The sequence below is a fragment of the Telopea speciosissima genome, chromosome 4, assembly GCF_018873765.1.
Source record: "Telopea speciosissima isolate NSW1024214 ecotype Mountain lineage chromosome 4, Tspe_v1, whole genome shotgun sequence".
NCBI lineage: Eukaryota > Viridiplantae > Streptophyta > Magnoliopsida > Proteales > Proteaceae > Telopea > Telopea speciosissima.
The window spans coordinates 67,852,134-67,874,110 of NC_057919.1; the positions used below are offsets into that span (position 1 = coordinate 67,852,134).

At 39.1% G+C, this 21,977-nt stretch overlaps 1 long non-coding RNA gene and 1 pseudogene across 1 annotated transcript; one reads left to right on the plus strand and one right to left on the minus strand.

Moving 5' to 3' along the window:
* Positions 1 to 1,783: 1,783 nt before the first annotated feature.
* Positions 1,784 to 19,814, minus strand: LOC122657719 (annotated as a pseudogene).
* On the plus strand, positions 2,179 to 2,588 carry LOC122657720. Its single transcript, XR_006332344.1, has 3 exons — positions 2,179 to 2,308; positions 2,343 to 2,473; positions 2,539 to 2,588. It is a non-coding gene; the product is annotated as an uncharacterized LOC122657720 (long non-coding RNA).
* Positions 19,815 to 21,977: the final 2,163 nt, after the last annotated feature.

Sequence of the window (21,977 nt, forward strand, 5' to 3'; positions counted from 1 at the left end):
AGCCCGGTATCGACCTCGACCAATACTGATACCAATACCAATACCAATATCGATACACCAATACCTCAATCCATAGTCCAGATAAAAGAGGTGAACTATGTGGCGCAGATGAACGTACCTCTAAGAGATAACCACATGTCTCTTTTATAAATAGGATAGGATAATTTCTTGGGGCCACCCGCCTGAGGCTCCCTAGGGTCCACAAGCTCCCAGTTCGTGCGTGATGCGGGGGTCATATACGAGCCTAGGGGAGGATTTAGTCGGCCTAAAGTCAAATACCCCTCCTGTCTCCAAAAAAAGAAGAAAAAAGAAAGAAAGAAGAAAAGGATAGGATAGGTGGTTATCTCTCACATGTACATCTACGTATGTATCGAGGGACTGATCTCAACCAGCCATAGGTATCATGATCATAGAGATCTGTACGACCAAAAAGTCCCTGGTTATGGATTCTTTTCTTTTAATGGGCATTGGCAGGACACTTGGTTATAATTATCCACTTTACTAAAGATCTACAGGGTCGGGCTGGGTATATGATAGTCGTATTGGTATACCCGGTGCAACCGACAAAGAAAATGAAGAAGATGAAGAAGACAAAAAGGAAGATGACAAAGAAGATTCTATTTTCTACAAGAAGATTGACTCACTATGAGAGTATCATTTTGATTTTAATAATTAGAATATTCCATGTTAAGATATGAGATTTTTATTAATTTTTTTGTCCGTAAGGACAATGAAAAAAATTAAGATATTCCATATTAAGATATGAGATTTAAAATTATTATTTTATTAATTTCTTTGTCCTTAAGGATAATGACACTTTCAAGGGAGAAAGAATTGTACGTATTATTAATTATTGGAGTTGTACGTGGGAGAAGTTTTAGGAATTAGTAACTACTTAATGTTTTGGTTTTCTATTTAATAGACTAATATTAAATGAAAGATAGAATTTAAATCCCCTAATTTAGAGATGAAGTAGAATTTCTCACCCAACCCAAATGCCATTGCTTCGTTTGTAAAGCATATCCTCTCTTTCTCTCTTCCTCTTTTTTTTCCTTATAAAAACTCTCTTTTTATTTTACTATTATATTATCCTTGCACAGCTGCACGTAACACTTTGCCATCCCTACTGTGAGTTCGAGATTGATCCACTGAAAGAAGACATAAGGATAACTCACCCAACTTTACAACCCTACGGGGCCCTACCCCACCCAACATGACATGAGACGAGATACAACCCCTAATAAACCTATCAACAACTGGATACCTTACCACCAAGCCAAGGGTGGCTGGCACCTATACTGGAGGTTTTTTTTTTTTTTTTTGGGTAGACCTATACAGGAGGTTAAGTTTAATGCTAACAGATCACAACTGCACATTACAACTAATGATCTATGTTAAAAACTAGAAACTTGAAATAAAAATCAATATTTTTGCAAGAGCAATTCTACATCTTTAAATGGCTTTCATTAGAGACATGTACTGGCAGCTGAAGCTGAAGCACACCTATCTATTCACTATTATGCCAAATGGACATCCAGAAACAAACATAAGAATTTCAGGAGGGAATTGACCAGGCGATTAGCATCCAGATAATCAAACTTTCTCCACAGCTGAAGATAAAAACCCTAAATATTGCATACTTAATAGAAAATACAGTTACAGTGCTCTCAATCAAAATTATTACAATAAATGGAATTTCACTCCTATATTTTGAGCTAAAATCCCAGCTCTCAATTAATGCATTAATCATCGTGTCCACCCTTCCCTCCGCCCCCCCCCCCTCCCCCCTAGCAAATCAATCCACTACTCTCAGAAACCTTAATTTGAATTAGTGCCACATTTATTTCCCTGCAAAGCCCAATCAAAACTCACAATGCAAACCAAAAATGCTCTGATTATTGAGCTGCAAAATTTTCACTACTTTTTGTTCTTCTTTCTTCCCTTCACTTGTTTCTCTAAATTCTTTATCCTTTGACTGATTACTGAAGATGAAGATTTTCTCCGGTCAACAAACTTCGATGGTTCTATGGGAGATGAAGAAGAATCTGATGTAACTGCTTTAAGTTGTTTGAACATTGACGATAAAGAGAAGGAAGGTTGTGTAGCTGGAGTAGGTGCAACAGGTAATTTGGGAAGACACAAAAACTCCTTCACTGCAGCTTGTCTAAGTACTGAACAACAGATTTAACAGTTAGCCAGAGACAGGGGAGAAGCAGAGGGAAGAGGAGAGAATGCTAGAAATAGCAAAAATGAAGTTCTCTTTGATAGATGTACAAAGGTACCATAATTAGAACTATGACATTCAGGCGTGCCTCAAACATACAGCTCTAGGCATCATGCAGGATAAATGAAACTTAGTGGATAAGATCCTGAGGATCTGAGACTTACCTAGTCCATACATGAATGAAAACAGATTGGAGGTGACCCAGTAACAAAATATTGCCTGCAATCATATCCAAACCAGATTGGTTAGGTTTGCTATAAGGTGACCCAGTAACAAAATACTGCATGCAATCATATCCAAACCAGATTGGTTAGGTTTGCTATATATTAAAATTTCACTTTCTTAGAGATCTTGGAATAATTGTCAAGATTCCCCCCCCCCCCCAAAAAAAAAATAATAATAGGTATTACCTTTCATTTATCAAGACCAAAATAATGCAATAGATTGACAATCAAGTAACAAAATGCACCACAGGAATCTCCAATTTGATTCCTTCCACAAGGCTTTGGTGGAATCGATATCCAATTTGCTGAAAATTGGATCACTTTTTAGTTGAACCGCTTGGATAAGCATGACGGGTATTTCAAACACCTATTCTTCATATCCAACTCCCACAATCATAGGAATTGAAATCTTCACAAACTGGTGCATGTTTCCTCCGTAAAAAGATGAAAGGTGCCTATTATTGGAATCTAAATGTCACCTAGAACCAAACTGAATCATAGTTTATTATGGAAATACCTAAAATCATGGGAGTCAAAACTTCTTCGAACCAAACGGAGCCAAACTAGAAGTTTGGATAACAAATACAAAAACTCAACTCAACCAACTCAACTATTCACTTACTATTTTAATTGGGGGAACGTAAAAACTCTATGATTCATCCCAACTGTTAAATATATTAAATGTGTATGGGGGTCCATGACTTAATGTACCGTGGAGGTACATAAGTCATGGATACAGCTATCCAGTCCATAGGCCAGCTGTAGTGAGCTGTAGTCTTCTTATTTTGTTCTTATTCTCTTTCCTTATTTCAGTTATTAGATGTAATTCTGTTTCCTTAAATTAGGAAACATATTTAGAAAGATTGTAATTCTGTTTCCTTAAATTAGGAAACATATTTAGAAAGAATATTTAATATATTTCCTGCATGAGAGGAGCATCTCTCACAACCGAGACTGCTCCATCTCTAGCAGGCACTTCTCTCATCTTCCCTCTCCTTCATCCTCTTCTTCTGATCAGTCTTTTTTCTTTTTATTTCTGTTACATGGTATCAGAGCTTGATTAAATTCTGGTTGTTCTTTCTACAATTCTGGTTTGGTCAAGTTAGATTCCCTCCTCCTTCTTGGCTGTAGCAGCCTATGCTGCCTATCTACATGATGTCCTAGTTGATGATTATGCAAGCAAACTAGGACTGTACTGCTATCATATACTATGTCTGAAGATCATGTGCTATGTAAGGATTGATTCTGCATACATTCCCTACAACGGCTGACTGATGCTCTAAGGATCGAGTGAAGGATTCTGCATACAAGTTTTTTTTTGTGGATCTCTTCATTCCACCAGATGTACTGCTCCAACCTGGGGGGTTCTATTCTGCTGCATATCTGTGTCACTCGATCAGAGTTTTGAGACTTTTTGAGTTCTCCTATTGCTGCTCCTGAAGGACTATAGGTTTTTTTTTTTTTGGACCTGCGATAATCCGTTTTTCCAAGATTTTATGGGACTGCTATATTCTCTATAACTGCTGAAGCTGTTGGCTTCTTGGTCTGAGCTTCTGGGCTTTTATTTATCTTCCCAAAAGCATTCTTCGATATCTATATCAGGTGATGTTATTCTGATTTTTATCAAAACCAGTTTTCATCCCTGTTTTGTGCTTCTCGATAGCTATTTTACTGGCTGCCAGTTCTGCTATGTGTATTCTGCATATATACAACTTGTTGTGGATTCCATATTCCTCTTGAGCCTTGATAACTGGTCCTTCTCTTGCTGTTACTGCTTCACTACCTGTTATTCCTTTTCTGGTTTAATATTATGGAAGAGACCAAAGCTACTGTGGACCATATTCATCTACCTATTACTGGTGTTAAGCTGGCTGGGATTTCTAATTACACTTTATGGGTACAAGCTGTACAAACCTATCTGTATGCCAAGGATAAGGTCCAGCATCTCACTGAAGATCCTCCTTCTTATGACCCTAAAGATAAGACTTCCACTGCTGCCTACACTACTTGGATGCGTGAAAACTCCACTGTTAAAATCTGGTTATGGAACCAGCCATTGCTTCTAACGTTATGTATCACTCCACAGCCAAAGGAGTATGGACTGATCTTCGTGAGACATATTCCCAGGCCAAGCATGTGTCTCGCATTTATGAAATATATGAGAATTTGTTTCAACATAAGCAAGGGGATAGGTCTCTCAGTGAATTCTTTGGCAGTTTTAAGGGACTTATTGAGGAACTTCAAGTGTACCAGCCCTTTACTACTGATGCCGAGGTATTAAAACCAACAAAAATCTGACTTTCATGTGGCATTGTTTATGGCTAACCTTCATCCTCAGTATCAGTCCGTAAAAAGCCAGTTACTTACTGGAGAACAGGTGCCTTCCTTGAATGAGACATTGGTCGTCTTCAGCGCCTGTCTTTTGCACCCAAGAATGATTCATCCTCTGAAAAGGATTCTTCTGCATTTGTTGCTAGCCGGGGCCAAGGGTCCTCCTCTGGTAAGGGTTGTAGCCAAGGCCGTGGTCGTGGCCGAGGGAATGGTGGTCGTGGATTTGTTGGTCAGATTGTTGGTAAAGCTGCCCGGCATTGTACCTTTTGCAATAAGCCCAACCACACTATTGATACTTGTTGGGTTAAACACGGCCGTCCAGATTGGGCAAATGAGGTTGCCAATGCTGCTATTGATCAAGCTTCTGCTACTGTGGTACCTAGTGAGGCACCCTCCTCGTCTTTACCTGGGGCTCCTCCCACCATGTCTGTGTCTCGGGACGATTATCATCAACTTCTCAAGCGTGTGCAATTGCTTGAGGCGTCTAGTTCTCCATCCAAAGCTACCATAGCCATCACAGGTACATCTGCTCTTTTTTCTTCCACATCAGTTTCTACCCCCTGGATTATTGATTCAGGGGCTTCCTCCCATATGACTGGTAAGTCTGGTATGTTCTCTTCTTTGTCCACACTTACTAATTCCATCCCTGTTCTTCTTGCTAATGGCTCTTCTACTGCTGTTAGTGGTCATGGTACAGTTTCTCCTACTCCTAACATCACTTTATCATCTGTCTTGCATATTCCTCAATTACCATTAAGTTTATTATCTGTGAGTCAACTTACCAAGCACCTTAACTGTTTTGTAACCTTCTATCCATCTTATTGTGTGTTTCAGGATCTTCAGACCAGGTCGACGATTGGTGGCGGGCTTGAGCAAGCCGGCCTCTACGATTTGGATGGAACTGGACCTTCCTCTGCTGCTACTGCATCTACTCATCCCACTTCTCATCAGTGGCATGTTCGGCTAGGCCATCTGTCCTTACCTAAGCTGAAAATTATGGTCCCAAACTGTTCCTTTTTAACTCATCTTTCCTATGAAGCATGTGAATTGGGGAAGCACCATCGCACTTCTTTTCCGCCTCGTACTGAGCCTAGGAGTGGTTCTTTATTTTCTTTAGTTCATTCCGATATTTGGGATCCCTATCGTGTCAAAAATAGGTTAGGAGTTTCATATTTGGCTACTTTTGTTGATGATCACTCTCGTTTAACTTGGGTTTATTTATTAAAAGATCGGTCTGAATTTTTATCTGTCTTTCACAATTATGTTAATGAAGTTCAAAATCAGTTTGATGTTCGTATTGAGGTATTTCGGTCTGATAATGCTTTAGAGTTTAGAGTATATGCAAAATGACATTTCTACCTTGTGTTCTGAACGAGGGATTATTCATCAAACCAGCTGTTCCTACACCCCTTAGCAAAACGGGGTGATTGAACGGAAAAATAGGCATTTGTTGGAAGTCGCACGTTCTCTTATGATTCACATGCATGTGCCTAAGTATTTTTGGTGTGATGCAGTTCTTACTGCCTGTTTTCTTATTAACCGAATGCCTTCTTCTGTTCTGTCCAATAAAACTCCTTTTTCTATTTTATTTCCTACTAAATCCTTGTTTCCTCTTTCACCACGTGTCTTTGGGAGTGTTTGTTTTGTCCATATTTTGCACCAAAATATTGACAAATTATCTCTTCGTGCCATCAAGTGTGTTTTTCTTGGTTATTCCAGGACTCAGAAAGGTTACCGGTGTTATGACCCTGTTTCTCATAGGCACTTTGTTAGCGTTGATGTTACTTTCTTTGAGAGCACTCCTTATTACTCTCCTCCTTCCTCACCTAGTGCGGATATGTTTCCTAAACCCACTCCACCTATTCCATCTGTGGTTCCTCTTCCGTTTTGGATCCTGAAGCCACACCTCCTTTACAGGTTTACAAACGGCGCAAGGCTACAGTTCCATCTGCTACAGTACAGGCTCCTGCTCTACCTTCCATTGATGTTGCACGGGCTGAAGTTCCTTCACCAAACTTACCCATTGCTAAAAGGAAAGGTACTCGTTCTTGTACTACTCGTCCTGTCTATCCTATTGAAGACTATGTTGGAATTTCTCATCTTCCCTTGCCCTTTTGTAATGTTGCTTTCTCCTTGTCCTCATCTTTTGTGCCCAAAACTCACAAGGAGGCACTTTCTCACCCTCGTTGGAAGGGTGCTATGGATGTAGAAATGGATGCTCTATTATCTCGTCAGACATGGACATTGGTGGATTTGCCTCCCGGTAAGGATTTGGTTCGTTGTCGCTGGGTATACACTATTAAATATAACCCAGATGGATCCGTTGAGCGCCTCAAGGCTCGTCTTGTTGCTAAAGGCTATACCCAGACCTATGGGGTTGACTACTTTGAGACCTTCTCTCCCGTGGCTCGTCTCAATTATGTTCGAGTTCTTATATCTATTGCTGTTAATCTGAATTGGCCTCTTTATCAGATGGATATCAAGAATGCATTCAACTATGGTGATCTCTAGGAGGAAGTTTATATGGAGCAACCTCCGGGGTATGTTGCTCAGGGGGAGAATGTTGCACGTGTATGCAAGCTGGCAAAGGCTATCTATGGTTTGAAGCAGTCCCCAAGGGCATGGTTTGACAAATTTAGCAGTGTTATGACACAATGTGGTTTTTCCCAATGTTATTCGGATCATTCAGTTTTCATCCGTTGCCAAGGTTCCAAGCTAGTGGTACTTGTGGTGTATGTTGATGACATTATCATATCTGGTAATGATGAGTCTAGCATTGCAGATGTTAAATCCTATCTACACAAGCAGTTTCAGATGAAGGATTTAGGTCACCTTAGTTATTTTCTTGGCATTGAAGCCCTCCGGAGTAAAATGGGTATCAGTCTATCATAGCGAAAGTATGTGTTAGACCTACTATCTGACACTGGCATGTTAGCTTCTAAACCAGCCGATACTCCCATGGATCCTCGTCAGAAGTTTGGCAAAGATAATGGGGATAACTTTGATGACGTACACCAATATAGAAGACTTGTTGGGAAGCTTATTTATTTGACAAACACTCGCCCTGACATTTCCTTTGCTGTTGGAGTAGTTAGCCAGTTTATGCATGCTCCAAAGCAAATACATTGGGAGGCAGCCTGTCGCATCTTGAGGTATTTAAAGGGTGCTCCAGGGAAAGGCCTTATCTATCGGCCACGTAACAGTGTTGATCTTATTGGATTTTCCGATGCTGATTGGCCTGGTTCTGACAGTGACCGGCGTTCTACTACTGGATATTGTACTTTTGTTGGAGGAAATCTAGTAACTTGGCGGAGTAAGAAGCAGGCTACTGTATCTAAGTCTAGTGCAGAAGATGAATATAGAGCAATGGCTCATACAACTGCCGAGTTAATGTGGCTTCGTAATCTCCTTCAGGAGATGGGTTTTTCAGTTCCTCCTATGAAGATGTTTTGTGACAATCAAGCTGCTATCTATATAGCCAAGAATCCAGTGTTTCTTGAGCGTACAAAGCACATTGAAGTGGATTGCCATTTTTTGAGAGATGCGATTATGAAGAAGCTGATTACTACTCCATTTACTTCTTCTGCAAATCAGTTGGGTGATATGTTTACAAAGCCCTTGTTTGGGCCTACGTTTCGGAACAATCTCAGAAAGCTGGGTTTGGGTGATTTGTATGCTCCAGCTTGAGGGGGAGTGTTAAATATATTAAATGTGTATGGGGGTCCATGACTTAATGTACCATGGGGGTACATAAGTCATGGATACAGCCATCCAGTCCATAGGCCAGCTGTAGTGAGCTGTAGTCTGCCAGCTGTAGTCTTCTTATTTTGTTCTTATTCTCTTTCCTTATTTCAGTTATTAGATGTAATTCTGTTTCCTTAAATTAGGAAACATATTTAGAAAGATTGTAATTCTATTTCCTTAAATTAGGAAACATATTTAGAAAGATTATTTAATATATTTCCTGCATGAGAGGAGCATCTCTCACAACCGAGACTGCTCCATCTCTAGCAGGCTCTTCTCTCATCGTCCCTCTCCTTCATCCTCTTCTTCTGATCAGTCTTTTTTCTTTTTATTTCTGTTACACCAACAAGTGGCTAAAGGTTTTTATAATGACAGCTGCCGCCCTGTGTAGACATTGAATTTTGTCGCCCTAAAAGACCCTTCAACCAATGCTAAATGTGGCATTGTTCACTTTCCCCAACAACGGCATTTGCAGATCTAAGGCATTTTTGTCAGCAAAGCAAAAATATTCGCCAACGAAAATACCTGATGAAAATAAGCTATTTCACCGATGAAAATTCAAGCAAAAAATGCCTATAAATAACCCTCCCCAAGAAGGACAACGGAAAAATCAAGAGAAAATCCCTCTGGAATTCTAAAAATACCCCTACAATCAGAATTTCACCAGAAGATCGAGCGCGGAGAGGGCGTGCCTGGGTGCAACAGCAAGGTTTCTCCATTGTGAGCAAGTGGTCACAGGTTCGAGTCTGGAAACAGCCTCTCTGCAAAAGCCGGGGTAAGGCTGCGTACATTATGACCCTCCCCAGACCCCAAAGTGGCGGGAGCCTTGTGCACTGGGTACGCCCTTTTTTTTTATTATCAAAGAGAGTGCAGGAACTCAGCAGAATTAGTTTGCACCGCTTATTTGGGCCAAAAAGGTAATTTCTCTCTCCTTTTTCTTTTCAATTATTAGATTAAATGTAGATAATTAATTAGAAATTGTCATTGTGCATATACTCTTTTAGTTTTCCCCAAAATTACCATTTTACACCGTTATAATGGCAACATTTCATATAAAAGGTTTTTCAAAATAAACCCCTTTTAGGCAGTCATAACTCATAATGCCAAAATTAGGATTCCCAAAATAAGTAAATTTTCATATTATATGCCGTTGTAATGACCACATTTCTGTAAATGGTATTAAAAATATTTCTTTCCGACGAGGCTACTCACTGTTGTGCCTTACCCCCAAGGAGCTAGGACATCATCCTAAATACTTTGAGTTCGGCAGATTTTGCTGGTCAATCTGGGCCCTCAAAATGGAATCTTTTGCTATGGAAGTCCAATTGGCACCCAGTCAGTATCATCGGACTCCATTTGCCAAGAATAGATATTAAAGACCTCAAAATACCCCTTTCAAACTACACCCGACCTGATCCCTATCTAGGGTACTTGGGCAACTTGACGAAGTGATATTCAAGTTCGGTCCACCACCAACACATCATACCTAGTGAATTGCGTTTGACCTTATTCTTCAATATGAGGATACGTACGCAGCTTGACAAAGTGATGCTCAAGTTCGGACATACACAAGACCCCCCCCCCCTTTTTAAACAATATTAATTTTGTTATGCTAATATAGATTTACATTGCTTCCCAACCTAAAAACCTAGATTACGAATAGATTTACTGTCTTACCACACATGATGCTTTACTATACATGCTAATATACAGCTTAGGAATGGTCTAAATAGAAGAAGACTGGCCTCTGGATGGGTGGACTGGGTGCTTAAAACCTTCCCAGCCCGTAATATGGGCTTACTTAGAAATCTTGACAGTCTTTTGCCTTATCCATTAGAGTCATTCTCCCCCTCCCACCCCCGCATAAAGGAGAGACATTTATGAGTTCTAGACCCTTGTCTAGGTGAAGAATCCCAATAATAACAATTTCCCTCTCCCTTCCAATTTGAGGACAAGAGAGGAGATCCCTAAGGGTTAAAGTGCACTTTCACCCTTTGCATCTAAAACCTGACGCACCTACCTCCTCCTTTATCGGGTCAAGGAACGGAGGCATACAAATACTGGTGGAGTTTGGTTAACAACTAGAGAACAATACAATTTCCCAAAAAAAGAGAATACAAATTTCCTAAAATTAATCTGAAAGATATCACCATTCTCGATGCAAACAATTGGTGTCCAACTATCCAACCATCTCTATATTGGAATATTGCATATATTGTTTTCGTTAGGGGTGCAAGTTTGGCCCTATCGGCCCGAACCCGCCCTGAGCCCGAACAGGGTCTGGGCTGAGATATTTGGCCCTGAGGGCGGGTCAGGGCTGGAAATTTTTGGCCCTGAGTTAGGGTCGGGACGGGTTAGGGTTGAGGCCTCGAGCTAAGCTTGGCCCGGCCCGCCCCGACCCTGATTTAAGTTATACTATAAAATATATATTGATATAATTTATACATTATAAACTTTAAATTTTACCCACATTTTTTTATATAATATATTATTTATGAAGACAATAAGTATTATAATATAATTTATTATGTTGTTATTTTATGTAAAATTAATAATGTTCTTCCCAGCCCATTCCAGCCCATGCATTTCTTTCCCCCTCCCCATGATCAGGGCCAATCAGGGTCGGTCCGGCCTGACCCTGTGGGCGGGTCAGGGTTGGATTTTTTTGGCCCTGAGTCAGGGTCGGGTCTGGCCTGGGCCCAACTAAGGGGACTTAGGGTTGGGATAGGGTTCTATAAAGCCCGGCCCAACTCGACCCTGTTGCAGCCCTAGTTTTCGTGATTCTAACTTGTGTATTGAGTGATGAAAAAGCTAGGACTTCAAGTTGATCCTTCCCAAGTATCAAGACATCAACAACCAACAAGCCAAGTAAAGGTTGTAAAGCCAAATGGGTCACTAAGCAAGAAGCATCAATGAAACAAACAAATTGGAACTGAATGCAAGAATTGTGGAGACCATCAAAGGGCTCAAGTGACAAAAAAACCAAGTGCAAATCTCTTCACCAAAAAGAGCGTCCCAGTGGACGAGGCTCCCGCCCGTCTGGAAGGGGAAAATGTACACAGCCTTACCCCCTGCTTCGCAAGAGACGCTGTTTCCAGGTTTTGAACCCGCAACCAATAGGTTGCAATAGAGCAACTCAACTGTTGCATCAATCTCTTCACTAAACATCACTAGAATTCAAGAGTTAAAAAGTAGCTTAGATTTCTAATCTTAAGATACCGGGTTTGTTGTGAACCCTTGGAAACAACTTGTAAGGGTTTCATTGGCACCTAGGGGAAGACCAGTCTTTGATAGTGAAAGCCAAGAGTGAGGAGCTCTTAGGTCAAGAAGACCAAACCACTTTAAATCCTTGTTTCCCTTTGAGTGTGTAATTTTAGTTTCTAGTTCCCTCTACCTTCCTTGAGAAAGTTGAAAAGGTTAGAGATGTTATCCAACACCCAATTCACCCCCTCTTGGATTATCATTCCCGATCAACAATCTACTGGATTTGTCCAACAAAACATGTACTGAATAATAAGCCTACACAAAATTATTCTGCCCTCGGCAATATAAACATACCTTAGGAAAGCTCATGGTAAATGGAACCGTAAGAACAGCAAGGACCCTAGAAAAGTTTTTCATGGTGCCAGCAACAGGATTTCCTTCCAAACCCTCATGCATATTGCACTGAAGACAGAATTCAGTTGATTAAATATTAGATCAAAATTACAATAGAACTATAAATTACTTAAGCAAGATATAATCAAATAATTGCTGTGAGGAGTTTGAACCAAAATAATCATATAAAAACTTCATCACTGAGGAAAACTTCCATATAATTCAGAACCAAAGCCAATGAAAAGATTTGACACACTGCAAAGCAATTAATATCCAAAGGCTCCCAGTTTACTAAAAGTAGGTCAAAGCCCTTCTAAGGAAAAACTAATCAAAGTTAACTAGTATGCCAAACCTACCTCCACATTTATTAGGAAGGTTAATGATGTCAGTACTGGAAAAATGTACAAACTATCTGGAGTTGTGAGATCAGTGAACCAGAATGCTCCACCTTCTTAGAAAGATGGAACTTTCTCCACCATATTCGAAATCTGCAAGAAATATAGTTAAAAAATAAATCTCCAGAATTGAGAGACATAATTGAAGAAATGCATATAGGTGTAAAATAAAAATAGTACGTGAATAATTAAATGCCACATGTTATGAAACTGGACTTCAAAGATCTTACAGCCCAGAAAAAGCTGACAAAAACAGGACCCTGGATAAAAAGTCCCTTCAATGGAGTGAATGGGGTAACTCCATACCTGCAGTAACAAAACAAACAACAAAATGAATATCATCTATAAAAGATCATGATGCAGTTAGATCATCTAAATAGGTTTATTTTAATGGAAATAAGCAGTGGGTATTGTTTTATACATGTTGGCCCTTTGGTCCATGGGGTTTTCAATGTAATAGACCACTTTTATGGGCCTAAAGTATGAGTACTAAAGTTGCATACGGGATTAGCTAGTTTATTTCTTTACTTGATTTAATTTTAAATTGTTTTGGGTTTGTTCAAATTGAACAGTTTGTACGTAATTCAATTTAAGTTGCAAGTAATTGTTATCAAGAGTTTTAGTGGGGCTGGATTAGGATTCTAAAAGTACAGTCCTGTTTTGAGTTTATTTCCTTTATTATTTCACTTTCCTAGTCAGTTTAGGTTACTTTATTAGTTAAGGATTGGGTTAGGCCTTTCCTTTTTAGTGTTTTGGTCTTCTATATAAGCTTGTAAAGGGCTACAGCCTTGTGCACGAATTTGATTAATGAGATTTTGGCTTGAGCCTTTTCTTTTATCATGTGAGACTCAGACGGCTGTGAGATGCGGTGCTTTATGGTGGGATACCATTAATGGCTGTGGGATGCTTAGTCATATCTTCTTCATCTTCTTTCTTTCCTTCCATGAATTCAAGTAAGTACTGATCTAATTAATTTCCTGCAATTAATCTTTCTAGTAAGTACAGTTCTAGTTCTGAAATTCTTGTTCTAGTTGAAATTCATGCGCAAGGTTTTTTTGTATGAATTCTGATCAGGGCAATCTAACCGTTAGAATCATTCCCATCTTTTAAATTTGTTTCCTAGAGTTTGGTGTTATTCTGAGAGATTTGAATTTTCAGTCAATTTTCAGGTTTTTATCTCAGTGGGGTTTTTGACTTGGGATCCTATCCGGGAGGGTTTTAGAGTTGTTCCTACCTACCCCCACCAGATCAGGCACTGAGAAAAATATGGATAAGACTTTATACAAACCATAAAACAAAAGAAAATCACTAAAATGTGCTTCACAGGAAATAATTACAAACACACACACGAGTACGTGTATTCTTCTGAAGATGCAGTAATTTTGGTGACAATACTAACAAGAATGGAAAAAAAAGGGTTCAATCAATCATCTGAGATCATCTCAGGACATCAAAAAGTCCTGTGCAGGACCCACTCAATGGTCACCATCCCCCTTTACATGTGCATCACTCGTACATTTTGGCATTCAAAGGACAAAGTGACAGCACATAGGACTCAACATTTAGATTCTCTAGATAAAATGGAGCATCTGGACTAAAAATTTATTAGAAACAAAGCAAATTAAATCATATGCATTAGATTGTTTAACTTCAGGAAACTTGTTGGAAGGTAACACATTAAACTAGCAGGAGACAGAGATATAACTGCCAAAGTATCTGCCTTGGATAATATCTACTCGGCACAAGGTGCTTACTCCTTGAATAGTGCCTGCATACGTTTTTGACCGTCCGCAACAGCATTAGGTTCCATTCCCTGAAATAGATAAACATATCACTAAAATGTAAAAAATGAAATAATTTCTGGAAGCCAAACAATTTTCTCCTACAAAGAAGAAATTCAAGGAAGGAATTGGGTATAGGTACGTGTTAAGAAATCTGATCCACCTGTACCCAACAACAGGATACAGGGATATATGTCAAAATATATGTTATGGGGACTAGGAAAAAATGTGATGAAAATGGAGGTTAATGTGACAAAAAAGTGAGGCCATTATGTCAAAAGAAGGGGGTTACTCTTCTTCTTCACAGCCATGTCCAAGTGTCTGACTTGCAAGTGTGTATTAAGACTTCAGACACATGTTCACACCCATACCCATGTCATGTCAAGACACGGTACTCCGGGGTTATATGAATGTCCAGGTAACAGAGACAACATACATTGAGAAACCAAGAGGACTAGTTCATTAAGGCATTAAGGAATGAGAAAAGGAATTTTATCATAAAAGTTCGGTGCATAAGGCTTTAAGGATATGGGCCAATGCTTCCTAAGCAAGCTTTTTCTTAATGAAAAAAAGGTGAAAATGCCCAAAAGATTGTCAAAGGTCAGGGCTGACTACTTGGACCCTAAGGGAGTGGGACTTGCCAGGTTACGGCCTTGGCAACAAACATGAAACAATCTGTAACCACAGAAAAAAAAATAAAAATGAGATAAATAGATTTGTTTATTTTGTCAAATAAAGAAGACACTATCCCTTTCACGCTTTATTTGGCCAACTTGGGTTGAATTATAAACCAACTTTAGTGGGACGTCCAAGTTACAAAAAGAACAAAACTTTTTTTTTCAGATTTTAAGAAGGATACAAGATATCCTCAGCATGATATATTCATGACGTGTACGCCTATGGCTTGAGACATTAAAACCAAATACACCTCACAATGGAGCATATATCTCATCCAAACCTCAATTCTCATTCATGCCTCATACTATGGATTTGTACTTTAGTGTGCCCTAACTAGGCCACTAGGCATTATGGCAAGCATAGAATGCCTTCAATGTTACACACTATTTCTCAGTCCAGCCAAAAGAGGCTGTGTTGAATAGGTGGAAATCAATATCAGGGGCCACCAATAACAATTCGATTCCGATTCCGATTAATGAAACGATGATCCATGCTAGTCTGAATTCTTTGCTCACAAGATACCTTTGGCAGTAGGATACATTTAACAGTATATCCTTTCCTCATACAAGAACAATTACCGCCCTGCCACTAATTCAGAGTGTATACCAAAAATAATAGGTTTCTCAGTAACACACACACACAGACACAAAAAACAAAGGAGGCAGTAAAAAGAAAGTGATTTGAGAGCATCCATACCATATCTTGCATCTGTTGTTTGATCTCCCCCAGATGTGACCTCATCAACTGCATAAATTAATATGGATCACAAAAATTAGACCACAACACAAATAACAGATATTGAAACATAATGAAAGGAAGAAAATATGTAATCAACCAATGAACAGAACCAAAAATTAAAAAGAAAGAGAAGAGTAGTAAAATCTGTCACAATCTCATAACATGTTGGGGGCGTGACCAAATTAAGACTAGGACCAAGAACAGTTCATGAAAACATAAGCCCTGCTATTAACAGCAAGTTGCTATTAACAGCAAGTAAACAATGTACAAAGTCAGGAAGAGGCAATGGATCCAACGTACAGTAAGCTTATAAGTAGCTTTGAGTTGATTTATCAAGAGTGGAACTGTAGCACCTCGAATCAAGACAGTTGTCAGAGCTATGGATGCCCACCTAGTAGAGTTATACTTGTATTAGAAGCTACCAAACCACAATATTTTTTGTTATACTTCAACATACACAGAATGTATATTGTGGCAACAATAGGCAGCATATCAGCATATCATATATTATTCTTGTAGACAACTGAGAACTGGTCCACTCCTTGAAACTGCATAGGGATTACTTTCATGAGAAAGACAATAGAACATCCAAAAAGGGTAGTCAAGAGAAACCATTTCCATTTAAACAAAAATTTCAAGTAATACAAACATACTTCCCCATATTTTTACGAGTAATACATCCACTGGATAGTTTTTTATCCCCCTTGGGACAAGGCTCCATCCTAAATCCACCTCACTTTGAACCAATAGATGTTTCAATCAGATAAGAGCTATTATCAGCACCAGTTGCATGTCATCATATATGTTGCAGAATGACTCAAACTTGAACCAATGTAAGAAAATGAGAAATCCTTCTTTCCAACCCTCCAGTGATGGATTTCTTTTGCGACAGCGGCTAGCAGTAACTCTTATCACCAATTCCTTCAGCATACCTCTGCCAAAGCCAGTATCTTCTGCTCATACTCTAGCATCTGGGTATGGAAACCCAAACCTAGATGGGACAGGCCCAACCAGGGTTTTTGGTCTAACAAATGCTGGTAGCAGTTTAGTTAGTCATTTGGGTTTTAACTTGTAATCTTTGATTTCTTTTATTTAATCATGTTTTGCTTTGAGTACATTACAAAGGAATAGGAGGTAGAGTTTGATTTCAAGTTAGTTTGGGTTTTACATTCCAGTCAGGAGTTACCATAGTAGAAATTTGGAATAGAAAAGAGAATGAAATGGGTGTTGCCGCAAGGCTATGAAAGACCAGGTTGGTGGTGATTTCCTTCCTCCTCTTCTGTGTTTCCTTCCATCCCATTTGATATAGATCGAAGCATGAAGAAGAGAGACTGAAATTTTTTTTAAAAAAAAAACAGTTATTGTTCATGTGAAAAGTACCACGAGTTACTGTTCATGTGGACAGTGATTTGGGGTTGATATGGACTGCTGGTATGAAGATTAGGAGCTAGATGCTGGAGGAATATTCTATTAGAAGTTGCTATTAATTTAGTTTCTATTTTGTTAGTTATTTGTTTCTAAACTAGAGTTTCTATTTTAGTTGCTCAGCTTTTATTTAGAAGTTTCTATTTCAGTAGTTTCTATTTTAGTTTCATTGCTTGTAATCCAAGTCTCAGCCTTATAAGAAACTTGCTATTTCATTGTTTTTATTTTTATAGTTTCCAATTTTAGGACTAGTCAAAGTTGAAACTTTCTAATTTTTGTAACAAGTCATTGCTACCTATTTATATGTAAGGCTTTTATAAGCCAAACAGATTAATTAATGAAGATTGAGATTATTGCTTTGACAAAGATATTTTGTCCTATTGTGAGGATGAAGGGCTGAGAGAGCCGAATCTCCTTATCCTTTTCCCCTTCTTCTCCCATCTTCTACTTCTTCTCTCATTCGATTCCCTACTGTTCCTGCTGTTGTGTGACTGCAATCAAGTGCTGCTACCTGCTACTACATCTGTGAAAACCCAGAGAGCATCCTAAACAACAACTGAATCTGCTGTTGCTGTCCAGAGGCAAAGAAGACCACTTTCCACACTTGCGGCTGCATCAGTTACTTATTCACTGAATCACTGCTGTTGATTCGAAGGTCTTGATCTCTACACTCTTCCTCCCAATCAGAGTGATACTTGGAGGACTGCTTCCGGCCCCTAAGGAGCCCACTAGACCTCAGTCTTGAACCCTGTTGCTGTTCCTTTCACTGTATCGATCCTGCTGCAATCGATCTCCCGCTGGTTTCCCTGGTTCGAGGTCGACTCTTGCATTACTATTCCGTCACAGGTATCACCCTCTACCATCGATGTTTCTCATTCAATTCCTCACCTTTGGGGTGAGTTTTCTGAGGCACTTTCTCCTTCCCCTTCTAATGTTCTCTGTTGTTCCTTGCTTCTCTTTCTTTTTTGCTATTAAGTTTTCTCTGCTATTACCAAACCAACAGGACAGAGACATTTGGTCGATCTCCTAATCCTTTCTGTCCTAAATTTGGTAAGGTAACACCTACCCCTAGGGCAACCCAATGGCTAGAGTATTGGCCCCAAAATCCTCCCATGGTGGAATACTGAACCTGAGATCAAGTCTGATATCTATTCTACCACCAGGAAATTTTTCAGGAAGTGGTACTTACCTTCATGCGGGGATACCTGCATTGCTACCAGTTGGATTCAACAGGTCTTCGAGTGGAGGATCATCTCCTAAAGTTTCAGGGCTATCAAATTTCCATCGATTGGGTTCTCAAAGCTGTAATTGAAGGAACTCATCGCTGGTTCTGTTATCAACCAGAGGCTGAAGACCTCTCTTGTCTTCCCTGTTTCGTCCCCCACACTATAACTCTAATTGTTCTTATTTCCCCTTTTTCCCTTCTCTTTTTAGTTAACTCAATTTTAGAAAGAACGTCCCAGTGCAGGAGGTTCCCACTACTGCAGGTCTGGGAGGGGCTAATGTATGCACTATGCAACCTTACCCCCGCTTCGCGGAGAGGCTGTTTCCATGTTTCGAACCCGCAACCTGATGGTTGCAATAGCACAACTTAACCGTTGCACCAAGGCTCTCCCACTAGTTAAATCAATTTTGTCCTTTAATTTTATTTTGTTCCAAGTATATCCCTACCGGTTATTTATTAATCACCTTTATATCCCTCCCCCATTTAACTACCAACCTATCCTCTAAGATTCTACTTATTTACAGTTATGCCATTCTCATATAAACTTCAAGATATTTACTGTTTTGCCACTGATCCGTTGATTTGAGTGCTCTTACTCCTCTGGGCCCATAGTGATTAGGAATTAGGGTTTCCAAACCCCGGGATCACCATCATCAGAAGATCGCCAAAAATAGAAACTTACAATTATATACAGTATTACCATAGAATGCACATTTCATTAACGTTTAATAGCTAGCCATTAGACAAGACAATAAAATCAGCATGATACGAGATACCCTAATCCTTCATTTACTTGGCAGTTGGCATCTCAGCCATATTCAACCAAAAAAAGAAGGCTCAAAAGCTTCTAGAAAAATTAATATTAAGTGAAAATTATACAAAAGGAAGAAAGGAACAAAGACAGAGGCAAGTCCTTACCAATTCAATCCAGTGAAAGAATGAATACCATCAATAAAGTACTGCAAGGCCGCAACAGGATAGAAAGAATCGGCAGCTGCAACGGCCACTTCGCTCACAACAGGAGCCTGGGTGACTGCCATTTCCACACCCTTCTCTGTGAGACCATCTGCAACATCACTCACATACCCGATCTTATCTGAACTTTCTGCAATAGCACTTGACATATGCCTACAAAACAAAGATCCTAGCCCTGGTGGGAGATAGAAGGAAGAACATCTTCTCTTTTGATGCAGAGCACCAAAACCAGTAGCTGTACCACTTTGCCCGAAATGACTAATTGTAGGTCGCATTGAATTTGCAACAGAAGGCTGGCTTTTGCCATCATCGTCATGAAGAATGCAGCTAAAAGATGGGTAGAACCTTTTCCTGAGAGAGGTCACTTTGGTGGAGATGTTGCGGCTACAAGCCATCTGATTGAAAATGGTTTGTGCTCAAAAAGTTGTTGACAAAAAAGATTGGAAAATGGACCCACGCTCTAATTTTTAATAGATTTTAAAAACCCAAGAAGATCACACCTAGCAACAAAAAGAATAGTAAAATTTGTAAACCCTACATGACATTTACAGACGGGGGCAATAGAATGATTAAAAATTAAGCCTAAAATCCAATCAGAAAAGAAAATGTATAAACAATCCATTGCTGCAAACACATGATGATCATGAAGTAATAAAAAACAAAACATATTGGGATTATAATCAAATAAATGAAAGTTTATTTGTTAACCTCTTGAATTGCTAAATGTTACTATCAGCAAGTTTCCTAAATGCCAAATAAAGAAAGATCAAGAAATCATAAATAGAACATCTAAAGAGATACACTTTTGGGATCATTTAAAATTTTGTTTCTTCCAAGAGCAAGAGAAAAGAGAAGGGGTGGGGGGAGCGGTCCTTCAAGAGGCAATCCCATCAAAAGAGAAGATTGAGAAGCTTCACAAGCAATCCAAGTAGAATTCTTTGTCAGCTAGGATGACAAAAGTCCCCAAAAATTTTGTCCAAATTGTGACACATGCTTTTGAATTTTGAAAGTATTTTAACCATGAACTCAAATTCCTGCTCAGTTTATTATTTAGGTTTTTTATGTGAATCTAGATCTTCTGGAACAAGGCCAATCTGCCAAACCACCATTTTGGTAAACCTCATAACATCTAAGACACCTAAATGACAGGAATATGTAAGCATTAACCTTTCCATCTCCACACTTCTTCTTTTTTCTTTTTTTCTTTTTTTTTTGGTCTATAGAAAGAATACAAATTTGATCAACAAAATTCACACACCATAATATGCCCTAACTATCAATTCTACCCTCTTCCCCTTCCTACCCCCACTTCATCTCTCACCATCATATGGCAATGGTGTATTGGTGCCTCAACCGCCCCCCCAACCCAAATAATCACCTCAAGTTCAATGTTTTTCCATTAAAAAAAAAATCAAACTTTGATATTTTGAAGAAAGCTGATGCAGCTTAGGCTCTCAACCTTATATTTTAGTGTTTTACCAAAAACTTAATGCTTGAAACACTTTAAATTCAAATCCAAAACAACTACCTGAAGAGGACACCAGCGGGCAGTAGCCCAATGTCAGCATTTCAACAATAACACTGTAAATCAAAGCACTACATATGCATCAACCAATTCGTTTCATCTTCCAAGAGATTAATTGAAACTAAAATCGATCCATCTCCTCTAACATCAATATGAGTTCCTCTCAAAACAACTACAACGAAAAAAGAAATAACAGTTAAAAATGGATAAGATTTCAGCCTTAGCCAATATGATTGAAAGTTTCCCCATTTTAACGTTATATAAATCTTATGGTAAGCTATGGCAAAGCTTCCCTTCGTCACTTACAGTGCTAACGACAGTCATAGGCTTAAATATTAAAAAAATATGAAAATTAAAACAGTTTAAGCTTGACCTGCTGATATATTAACAAGCAGCTTCTAAGTGTCATTGATAATCAAAAGTGACATAAAGGATCAAATCATTTGAATGTAATTTGGAACAAATACAAAATGAACAAAAAGAGCATGAACAAGACAGTTAGATACATAACTCCTTGCCAGAGATGAAATGTTGCAGAGTGTGAAGGAAAGGGGTGAGAGGCAGAATAATGCAGAAGTCAACCTCGAACCAGGGAAACCAGCGGGAGATTGATTGCAGCAAGGATCAACATGATAAGGAACAAATTAAATAACTAAAACTCTTTTTTTATTGCTGCTTTTTCTATTACATATTGTTGAAATAGGCTGCTTACTGCTTACCCGATTGGGGTAAGCAGTCCTAGTTCCACTAGGATTGGTCCTACCTGTCCTAGCTTACTAGGATTAGTCCTAGTCGAGTTAGGGTGGTTAGTCCCACTTTATTTATGTTTCTTTTTCTTTATTTTTTATTTCCTTTTATTGTTTATCCCCAGCCGAGTCCTAGTTTGGGATTCCTAGTTGTATTAGGAATTCCTAGTAGGACTAGGACTGAGTTAAGTTTCTATTTTCAGTTGTAATTCTGTTCTCTATATAACAGGGCTTGAATGATCGAATTAATCATTCAAGCATTCTCTACATCTCTCTTTTAACATGGTATCAAAGCTAGTCTCTCAGATCTAGCCTGGTTCCTAGCCCACCACCCTCCTTCCATTATCACTCGATCTCCATCTTCCCCCC